Source organism: Numida meleagris, chromosome 3 (assembly GCF_002078875.1).
Source record: "Numida meleagris isolate 19003 breed g44 Domestic line chromosome 3, NumMel1.0, whole genome shotgun sequence".
Taxonomy (NCBI): Eukaryota; Metazoa; Chordata; class Aves; order Galliformes; family Numididae; genus Numida; species Numida meleagris.
In genome coordinates this window covers 22,141,356-22,150,737 of record NC_034411.1, presented here as the reverse complement: position 1 = coordinate 22,150,737, position 9,382 = coordinate 22,141,356, and the positions used below count along the sequence as shown (strand labels likewise).

General features: G+C 46.8%; 1 protein-coding gene and 1 long non-coding RNA gene across 7 annotated transcripts in view; one reads left to right on the top strand and one right to left on the bottom strand.

The window, feature by feature from the left end:
- LOC110396767 overlaps positions 34 to 9,382 on the bottom strand; it is a 23,869-nt gene continuing 14,520 nt past the window's right edge. For 2 of the 3 annotated variants that reach the window (XR_002437234.1, XR_002437235.1), the window contains one exon: positions 4,486 to 7,545. This is a non-coding gene — a long non-coding RNA (uncharacterized LOC110396767). Of the gene's footprint in view, positions 1,254 to 4,485; positions 7,546 to 9,382 lie in introns of those variants that run through there. The other variant, XR_002437236.1, reaches the window with a different exon arrangement.
- The window catches only part of TRAF5 (TNF receptor associated factor 5), a 27,983-nt gene continuing 19,881 nt past the window's right edge, over positions 1,281 to 9,382 (top strand). For 2 of the 4 annotated variants that reach the window (XM_021392602.1, XM_021392605.1), the window contains exon 1: positions 1,281 to 1,542. The gene's annotated coding sequence lies outside the window, so the exon portion shown is untranslated. Of the gene's footprint in view, positions 1,543 to 2,107; positions 2,250 to 7,669; positions 7,754 to 9,382 lie in introns of those variants that run through there. The other 2 variants (XM_021392603.1, XM_021392604.1) reach the window with 2 other exon arrangements.

The following is a 9,382-nucleotide window of genomic DNA, read 5'->3' as shown; positions in this document are numbered from 1 at the left end:
GCATTAATAAAATCAATCACTAAACATCGCACATCATAGTACAGCAGTTTAATTTCTCACACAGATGACGATGAGTGAAAGGAATTACCGTGACCTGTGTCCTTAGGTTTTGTTTTTCATCTTCGTTCTTGTTCTGGACTGTTCATGGCCACCAGCAAACACGAGCCTGTAGCTTACTTATGCACGAGCCTGCGTATGAATCGCGTGGGATTACAAAGTTAAGAAAGAGGATGAAGGTTACAAGAACAGGGCCAAGCCTCTTGCTGATAAAGGGAGAGAATGGGCTGAAGTGAGAACTGCTGCTTGGCAGCATAAATGGTGTCAGAGACGAGAGCAAAGCCAGGGCCAAGAGAAACTTTCTGAAAGGATGTAAGTCAATTTCTGTTTCCAAATGGAAAGGAAATGGTTGGGGAGTTATCAGTTGTCACAGCCTCTGTGCAAAATGGGGTACTGTAAAATGTGCTAAATACAACTGGGCCATTGTGATAAATGTGAGCCTCCCGCTCTCCTCGAGGTTAAAGCAGCAAAACCTCAATTTTCCTTTCTCGGGGAGCACTGGAACCAGGCATGGGCATGGCAGAAATCTGCTCTGAGATCACAGGGAGTTCTATGTGAAGTACAGAAGAAAAACAGAGCGTCTAATACCACTTAATACCCATTTACTGCCTAATACAATTTAATATCTAATTGAGCTACTCGTGAATTAGGGATGAAGAACCTGTACTCCAGTGGGAAGGGGAGAAGGACGCATACGGAGAGCAGTGTCCAGGCTACTTACAAGCAACCGGCCCCACTGTATAACTGACATCCTAAAACAGATACTTAAGTGAAACTTTTTAAAGATCTACTTACATGTAGTTTTGTACACCAAAATAACCGCGGCAGCGAAACTATTTTAGCCTTGCTGCTACGGGCGCAGAAGGCGCCTTTAGGGCTAAAACCCACGTAACCCCGAGACAGGGATCTCCGTGCGCCCTGCTGCTCTGCTCTCCAGGAGCTGCAGCGAGAGTAAGGTCTGACTCGGTGCTCGGCGGCCCCTTGGCACACCCTGCGATACCTGGAAGCGGCGCTCCGGGGGAGCTGAAACGTCTGTCAGTACGATGGGGATCAGGAGTGCCATCCCACCTCCAGCGGGAACCTCCAGTTCCTTCACCTCTGCACGCATTTACTCACAGAAACGTAACGCCTGTTCTTCTGAGCGGTGCTCCCGTGAACTTCCCAGATAGGCGGAACCCCGAGTAACCCGGACGTTCCTAAAAATAATAACAGCGATAATGCTTAATTTCGGCAGCAGAGGGAGGAGCCGACCTCTCTCGCCATCCCCCGCCGTTCCGCCCCCCCCCGCTCCAAGCTGCAGCCGCGCTACCCCGCCCCGGGCCGCCCCGCAGCCCCCACCGCCTCGGGCTCTCCCCGCCCCGGGGTTGCCATGAAACCGAAAGCGGCGGCGCTTGCGCTTCCACGCCCGCGCTGCCCCCTGCTTGGAGCCGCGCCCCGCGCCTCCCCCCGCCGCCCCGGTCCGGCGGGCAGCGAGCTCCGGCTCAGGTGCGGCGGGGAGGGGGGCCGGGCCCGGCAGGTGCCGCGGGAGCGAGGGCGGCGCGGGGAGCGGATCCGGGAGGCGCGGGGCGGGAGGGCCGCTTCCGCCCGTGCCGCTCCTGGGTGCGGGCTGCCCGCAGCGGTGGGCGCTTTGGGTGACGGGTGTGGCCCGCGCGGAGTCTGGCGTCGCCGCCTAGCCCGACGTGAAGCCATCTCTACTACAGTGCTGCAGCGGGTGGTTGGTGGTGGGAGAGGTGGATTTGGGAGCCCGGAGGGGAGGAGGAGGTCAGGAGGTTGGAACAAGCTGCCCAAGGGAGGTGGAGTCACCGTGCCTCGAGGCGTTCAAGAACCGCGGAGATGCGTCACCGTGGTTAGCAGGCACGATGGGGATGGGCTGGTGGATCGGCTAGATGATCCTAGTGGTCTTTTCCAACCTTAATGATTCTATGTGGCTCTGGTGTAATGGGGAAGTGGAGCGATGGGCAGAGAGGTGATGTGGTTGTAGCTGTGGCTTGGCAAAGTCATCCCTGGGTGCTGGATGGATGAATAAGTACCGTTTCCATTTCAAAAACAGGTGTTTGGAAAGCAGGCAGATGGCAAGGGCCTGGACGAGTGCGTAAGCGCACAAGACAGACTACATCGTATGGAGATATGAAACAGAGCTGATGAAAGACTGTGCAGGTTTAATTCTTTAAGCCCAAGAGAGAGGGATGAAGGTAAAGGGCCCGTGTGTAATCCAGGCTGGTTGTGTTGGATGTGGGTAGAAGGGACTGTGCAGGAGGTGGCCTGTTTCCTTAGACTGGATATAAAGAAGTCTTTTACAATCAGGGTGTTGAGGCGCTGGCACAGGTTGCCCAGAAGAGTAGAAGTAGATGCCCTGACCCCGGAGATGCTCAAGGTCAGGCTGGAGGGGCTCTGAGCATCTGATAGAGTTGTAGGTGTCCCTGTTCATTGCAGAGGAGTTGGACTGGATGGCCTTTAAGGGTCACTTCCAACTCCAACAATTCTATGATCCCCAGCACAGATGCTGGAGGAGACAGCTGGAGTTCAGCTTTTGCAGGAAGACTGCCTGCAGCAGTCTGGTGAATTTGTGAGCAGCTGGCAGGAAGCTTTGGCTAAAGGTGTTAACTGCCAAGAGGTAAGTAAAGACAGGAAGGAAGAAAAGAAAGCTTGTGGCTCTCACAGACACTGCAGGGGTCATGGGAAGATGCACTGAAGCAGTAATTAGAGAGTTTCGAGAGAATGAGAAATGACATCCAGAAGGGGAGGTTTTAAAACTGGAAAACTTCTATTGGAAACTTTGATAAAAGGAGTTTCCAATGAATGCAAAGAAAAGAAGCCACACACCTCTTTATTTTACCCACGTGCTTGCTAAACGCTATCTTGGAGACAGGAGCACAGTTCTTGCAAAGCCTTCAAAGCGGAGAGCTATGGGTCAGGTTGTAGAATCACAGAATGCTTCGGGTTGGAAGGGACCTCAAAGCCCACCCAATTCCAAGCCCCTGCCATGGGCAGGGACACCTCCCACTGGATCAGGCTGCCCATCCAACCTGGCCTTGAACATTTCCAGGGATGTGGCACCCGCAGCTTCTCTGGGCAGCTATGCCAGTGCCTCACTGCCCTCCAAGTAAAGAATTTCCTCCTGACAACTAATCTAAATCTCCCTTCTTTTAGTTTAAAGATGTTACCTTTGTCCTATCACTCTGCTCCTTGCTAGAGTCCCTCCTCTCTCCTGTAGGCCTCTGTAGGTATTGGAAGGCTGCAATGAGGTCTCCCCAAAGCCTTCTCTTCTCCAAGCTCAGCTCCCTCGTCCTTTCCTTGCAGGAGTGGTGCTCCAGCCCTCTCATAATCCTCATGGCCTCCTCTGCACCCATTCCAACAGTTCTCCATCCTTCCCGTAATGGGGGCCCCAGGCCAGGACACAGTAGTGCAGGCGGGACTTCACAAGGGCAGAGAAGAGGGAGACAATCACTGCTGGTCACACTGCTTTTGATGCAGCCCAGGAGATGGTTGGCTTTCTGGGCTGCAAGCACATACTGCCAGCTCACATCAAGTTTTTGTCCACCAGTACCCAGAAATCCATCTCCTCAGGGCTGCTCTCAATCCATTATCTGTCCAACCTGTATCTGTGCTTGGGATTGCCCTGACCCAGGGGCAGCACCTTGCACTTGGCCTTGTTGAACTTCATGAGGCTCTCATGAGCCCACCCCCTCAGAATGTCCAGGTTGCTCTTGTTCGCATCCTTCCCTTCAGTTTGTCAACTGCACCACCAGCTTGGTGTCATCAGCAAAGATGTTAAATAGTACTGGTCCCAAATAGATCACATACTATTTCTTTTGTGCTGAATGCTTTTGGGTAACTTTGCCAAATCACTTAAGTGTGCAGCTACAGACTTGTTGGGTGCTTGATCTCCCGGGCTTCATTTGTGTCTTTCCTTTTAAGTTAACTTGTAGGCCTGTATCTTTTTTTATTATTTTTCTGGCCTTTTATTCTAAATAAGTCGATGTTATTTATCCTCAATTAATAGTAGGCTGTGGAGAGAGCATTTCTTTCGCTGGTCCTCCAAAGAGTCTGTATGAATTACAACTTTTGTTGGGCTCTTGATCTTCTTGAGAGCGCTGGTGATAGCTGCAATGTTACAGGTATTTTCTGTCATCTTGCAGACATCCCATTCTCCACGGTGTTTGGTGGCCTGCCAGGAGCAGCATGCAGGCACATCCAGTGTCCCCTTGGGTCTGTGCTTTGATTTGCAGAAGAACCTTTTCTTTTCTGGTCTTGCTCAAGTTTCTTGGCTTGTGACCATGAAGAGTTAATGTTCACAGTTAGTCCCTCCATTGTCTGCGCTATTTGGGCTGTACATGCAGTTGTTCCACCTCCTTTCCTCAGCCCAGGAAAGAGGCTAACCTCTTTACCCTGATATGTAGCAGCACTCAGGAAGGTAAGGAAACTTGAGTCATGCATATCATTAATAAAAACACAGCAAAAATTTCCATTGTCTCTACATCTCAGTTTTACAATAAATAAATAAGTGCATGAGAAACAGTCAGCACCCCAAACTGCAGTGGTTTTTATATGGGACTGCCCACAGTGCTTTACAACTAAGTGCATTTGTGTGGGGAACTGTTGGAGTGAGTTTATGTTTGTAGTATGTTGACATTTGCATATGGGGTTCTCTAAGGGCATGAATGCTGCCGTGTCCTTATTTTGCAGAAGATAATACTGAGAAGTTGTTATTACACAAAGCCACTAGTGACTAAACAAACCTCAATGAGAGGAACAATCTGCAGAGCAGTTCTGCCTGAAGTGGTCACTATGAGATGCATGAGGTCTCATCACTTGTAAGTTGTACAGCTTTTCAGCTCTGCTCAGAGGCTATGTGTCGGTTTTGGGCACAGAGTTTCTGCCCTTAACCAACAATGAATCCGTGCTCTTGAAACTGGAATGTAGCCCTTACAGAATATGAAAGCAAAATCTCAGATTTCATTTCTTAATGTTGTCCTCGAGACAGCAGGTGTAAATGGTCACCAGATCATATATTCAACTGAACGTATCATGCAAGACTATTGGGCGCTATCTGTAATGAAAAAAAAAACTTGTCTGTTGGTTTGTTTCTTTGTCATTAAACCTCATGCTGTGGCAGTTTTTCCCAGAGGAATTACCGACATTGATCTTGGTGATGCCTGAGATGCACCTTGAAGGCTAAAAACCCAGTGATGTTCTCTGCTGGGAGCAATAAAGCTGAAACTGGTGCTAACAGCAGGAGGAGGGCTGGATGTCAACCTGGGTGTGTTGGCATGCTTCTTACATGGCATCTTTCCTGATATTGGTCCCTTAGAAGGCCCTGCCACCCGTTTGTAAGTCTGTAAATCTCCAGTGTGTCATGTTTGATCTCATCAGGACTTTTTAAGAACATGTCCATTCCCCTTTCTCATTTTTAAGAAAAGACAGTGGTGATAATCTTCACTGTCATCACTTTCCCAGCAGCAAGGTCATGAGCTCACTGATACCAGTTGGTTTCTGACACAGCAATTACCTCGTCAGAAGCTAGAAAATATGTGCCCATATATCATCAGACACATTTGTGCATCTGCGCACAATCCACAGAGCTCATGGATTCCTGCAGTTGAGCTGAAGGGAATTTCTAAGCTCTGGAACTACTGAGCGTCTGAGAAGAAATAAGTAACCTCTTGGACCTAGTCCTGCAACATGTGCGGTGCTATACTATTTGTTCGGAAATGTGAAGACTTCACTTTGGTTCTGGTATAGTTCAAGAAAGAAAATGGAGTTGATTGTCTTGTTTTCCATCCTTTTTTGTTAGTTCACTTCAGTACCTTTTGTTTCTTTATGTGGTTCTTGTGTGTTTGTTTCTTTCCCTTCATTCCTAAATGCTGTTCCTGTCAGTCTTTTCTCTTCCATCACCCTGTTGTGCATGCTTTAAGCTTGCTGATGCTCCTTGCTGGTTCCTCCTGCCTTGGCCAGGGTCTTCAGCACTGCACTTAGCACAGCAGGAAATGGAGGGGTGCCCAAGAACAACAACCCTGGACTATTGCTTTCTACTCATCTGCAGAGTGAGATTGTTTAAAATGAAGATCCTGCTCCTACTCAACTTCTCCATTTGGGGTTTTCCCCAAAGCTTCCCAGAAGCAGATGGTGCTTCCTGGAGCTGTGCTCACAGACACTGTGTTCTCTGCAGTGCTGCCTCATGGCACCAGCTGGATGGGCACTGCCTCCAGAGCTGATGGTGTTAAGGAGAACCTGTGTTGGAGTTATTTCGCTCATCCGCTGTCAGTCTGTGCAGACATTGTGCATTGTGCTTGATCAAGGCATATCCTAAGGATGTGAATTAATTGTAAGGACAAAAGAGTATTTTCTGTTTTATGAAATTTAGCCATAGAATTGGTCCTAGGCTGTGTCTAGAAATGCAACTTGGATCAGTTTAGTTGATCCCATAAAAAGAAGCATGTCTTCAGATAGATGCCTTTCATATTGCCAGCATTGTACCAACTTCAATGATGACTTGTCTGTTGCAGGGCTTTAGGAAGGGTTCAGGAAAGCATGCAGTAGTCTAAAATGCCTCCTGGGAGGGAAGACTGAGATTGAACAAGACTAGAAATGCTCCAAGAGCAAGCTTAATTAAAGGAAAAAGCCTAAAGAGAGCGTGTGTGGCATTTGCTGCAACACAGAATAGAAGCTTTCTTTGGAATACTTGTATTTTAAATAACAAGAGTACTGAAAATTATTGCTTGTATACGCCTTATTTTGAGGGGAGGAAGGGGAATTGTTATTACTTGTTTTAATTAGAAGCTCATTTAACTAAACAAGCTGACCAGTACTTAAGCTGACTGCTTTCTTTGTTAATGTACAGAATAAAGGAAGAAGAGACCAGGAAGCTGGGGAGGGAGCAGAACGAAGAAGGAAGGAATGGGGTTAGAGATGGAACCTGTGGCACTGCAGGAAGGGAAACATGTATTGGTCCAGGGAAACAAGGTCAGCATCCACAGAGTCTGCAGGGATGAAGGCTGCCAGGAGTCCTGCGTAAGCAATGAACTTCAGCCTCTGAAATAAACAGGGTTTTTGGTGGCTTTGGTTATCATAAATCCAAACTCAAACATCTGTTTTCATAACATGTAGGTTTATCTCAGTTAGAAAGTTCTGTTTTAAACGTAAGATATCCATGTAGCCTTCACTGTGAGTTCCTGTGATGGTTGTGGCTCAGTGGTGCCATTTCCTCCATGAGCAGTGCCTCAGCTTCCTGCAGTGAGCAGACTCGCCTGTGCCTATAGGGGCTCCTTGTGTAGGGATAGATCTGGCAGGGCTGGGCCTCGGGTTTCCTTCCACCCTTCCGTGCTTGCTCCTGGCCATTAGTTTTCCCTTTAGACTTGCCACTCAGTGCTTCCGTGAAAGTGATGTTATCAATATGAAGACTCTGTATCCTGGACTAAATCTGTGTGAAATGTTCTTGGTAACATTACGTTGCTCCAAATAATAAATTCTGCAATCGCTGCATCAACACTGCAAGGGAAAATGCTTTTAGATGGCTTGCTCCTGTCCTAACACTTTTGAAACATTTTTAGACATGATCTTTTCAACGCTACACCAGGGGATTTCCACTCCCTTGCTGTTTTAAAATGCTCGTACTGTTGTTTTAACCACAAAGCTTACACTCGTGCACGCTCGCTCTCTCATTTTCTCCTTGCTGAGGATCGGACACAGCTTTCAGGTACAGTTCTACTAAAATGTGTCTCTGTAATGATGGCAGGAATCTAATGCTGTTATAATTATTTGTCATCTGTAAGCAGCTCCTCAGGTGCTAGCTGCTGCAGGAGGATGCGTGAGCACCATGTGGTAGTGGTAGAGGTCTTTAGAGCCTGAAAGCTGTCCAGAGCTGAGCATGGGGCTGCAAGCAGAGAGGTCTGCAAGTGCCCTTCTGTGTGGATTGCTGAGGGGGGTCAGGATGATGCTAAAGCATCTATATATTGATACAGAAGTGTAGAAGTGACTGACAAATGAAAGAATTGTTCAGTTCTGGGGCAGAATGGTCTGATAGAGAAAGATCTGTACAATGTTTTCTTGTGACCATCAGTATTTACTAGCTTGAAACGTTGCTATTCAGAAAATGTGGGATTTCTGGAGTGTTTTTTTTTTGTGTGTGTTTGTGTGTGTGTTTTAAATGACTAGGTTACAAAGTAGCTTCATTGATTGGTTTTTCTTTTTTAATGACTCTTGAGTGTGACCTCTCAGTAGTGTTAGGAGGAAAATTTATTTTTCAGCTGTGAACGCAATTATTTTAAGACAGAAGTCCATATTACTGTAACTTAACATTGTGTTGGTTAGATGTAGAGAGTTTTACTGATAATACAAAATTAATTAATTCATAATTAGGAAATCCAGGGAAAATAGCAGATTTAGCAAATAAGCAAAATTGGTCATAAAATTGAAGCTACTTCAGCACCAGATACGCTTTGCTAGTTGCATGAGTGTATTGTTTATTTTTGAAGTGCTGCCTGTATTGTAATCTATGCCTTAAAAATAATGAAGTCTAGTCTTCTAGGGATTCATTATAATGCTTGACTGTAACTCTGTGCAAAAGAAACCTTTCTGTCTTACTCCACTTGGTGAAAATTTTACTATGGAGATTAGCAAACTGATGCTTGCTTAGTAAAGTTTTACTGCTTACTGTAAGCTTTTAGAATAAGGTAATGCTGGAGGTTGAATTGGATAATATTGTCTGTATGCAAACAAAATCTAATTAGATTCTGCTGCCCTCTGCAGCAACGGGCTCTGTGGGGCCTTAGAGGCAGTTCTGATAGGAAACTGCTGCTGTTAGAAGCACTTTCTCCTGGATAGCATTTGGTCACGGCACTGTGATTTTTTTAAAGCAATTAGGACAAGAGCAGAGTTGCTCTTGGGGTTGATTTGCTGCTGGGTGAAGCCCTGCATATCTCAGTGGTGAGTCTTCTGGATCCTTCTCCTCTGTAACCTCAGGGCTGGGAGGCTTCAAGAAATGCAGCCAGGATCCTTCTCACCTGCAGGGACTCTGCTAGTGCATTTTGTTGTCAGCAGGCAAAATGTTGTAACTCTCCTTGGGTTAGGAGGAACGGTGATGATCCAGCAGTGATATCAGGCGGCATCACCTGCTTTTTTTCTCTATGACTCAGTATAATCTGCTGCACCTCTGTTAAGTGTGTATTTTAATATCCGTAGACATCTATAGTAGTCCTTTAGCAAACTGCTCAGCTGTGTACGTTAAGAGTTGGAGCGTAAGTTTGCTGTCCCTAAAATGCAGTGTTTTTATAGCGAAGCCTGATATTACTAATAAATCATATGACTTAGTTATTTTATTTCAAAA